Genomic DNA, 1,039 nt, shown 5'->3' on the forward strand with positions numbered 1-1,039 from the left:
ACGCTAGCACACAGCCCTATGGTAGAGCCACACTGGAACAAGGAGGCGCCCGTGCCCCGAGCCACTCATCTCTGCGGCTGCACTCGAATCACTCTGTGCCTAATGCAGCCAGCACGGAGTGGAGACGCTCTGTGCCAGCCCCAGAAGACTCCCTCATGCCACCCTTTACAGCCACTGCACCCCTAATCCCCGCAACCACTCATCTCTGCTCCAACTCCATAATTACATTGTTCAATAGGAACGCCTGGGCGGCTCAGTCGGTTGAGCGTCTGACTTCCGCTCAGGTCATGATCTCGTGATTCGTGGGTTCGAGCCCCACGTCGGGCTCTGTGCTGACGGCTCAGAGCCTGGAGCCTGCTTCGGACTCTGTGTCTCCCTCTCTGTCTGCCCCTCCCCTGCTCACACTCTGTCTGTCTCTCTCTCTCTCTCAAAAATAAATAAACATTAAACAATTTTTTAAAAAATTACATTGTTCAATACATGCGACATGAAAGGACCCATGCCACGTGTGCCCTTTTGACACAGGCTCTTTCCCTCAGCGTAGTCCCTGAGAAACTGGCCCACATTTCTGTGTGCATCAGTATTTATCCCCTTTTCTCCAAGGATGCACCAGCATTCCCACTCCACGTGGTGAAGGTCACTGGGCTGTTTCCAGACGTTAGCTATTATGAATAAAGTTGATATGAACATTCCTGTCCAAACTTCTGTGTGAAAATAAATGTCCATTTTCTGGGATAAATGCCCAAAAGGGTAATTGCCGGGTCTTCTAGTAATTCCGTTAATAGGTTTAACAGGAACCGCCCGAGCAGTTTGCAGGCAGCCGCACACTGCCCGGTGCTCCCGCCAGGAGCGTGAGAGGGGCCCGGGGTCCCTGCGCCCTCACCGTGCTTGGTGTCCTCACCAGATTTTGTCTCAGCTGTCCTGACAGGCGTGGAGTCACAGCATGTCCCCGGACGGCCCCTGGGGTCAAGGGTCTTTTCACAAAGTGTATTTGCCTTCTGCGTATCATCTCTTTTCAACTTCTGCCCAAGCGTTGTGC

General features: G+C 53.0%; 1 non-coding gene across 1 annotated transcript; it reads left to right on the forward strand.

The window, feature by feature from the left end:
• Positions 1 to 242: 242 nt before the first annotated feature.
• TRNAG-UCC (transfer RNA glycine (anticodon UCC)) lies at positions 243 to 327 on the forward strand. The gene has a single exon. It is a non-coding gene; the product is annotated as a tRNA-Gly (tRNA).
• Positions 328 to 1,039: the final 712 nt, after the last annotated feature.

Source organism: Herpailurus yagouaroundi, unplaced genomic scaffold (assembly GCF_014898765.1).
Source record: "Herpailurus yagouaroundi ecotype Mexico unplaced genomic scaffold, PumYag 199, whole genome shotgun sequence".
NCBI classification, from domain to species: Eukaryota; Metazoa; Chordata; class Mammalia; order Carnivora; family Felidae; genus Herpailurus; species Herpailurus yagouaroundi.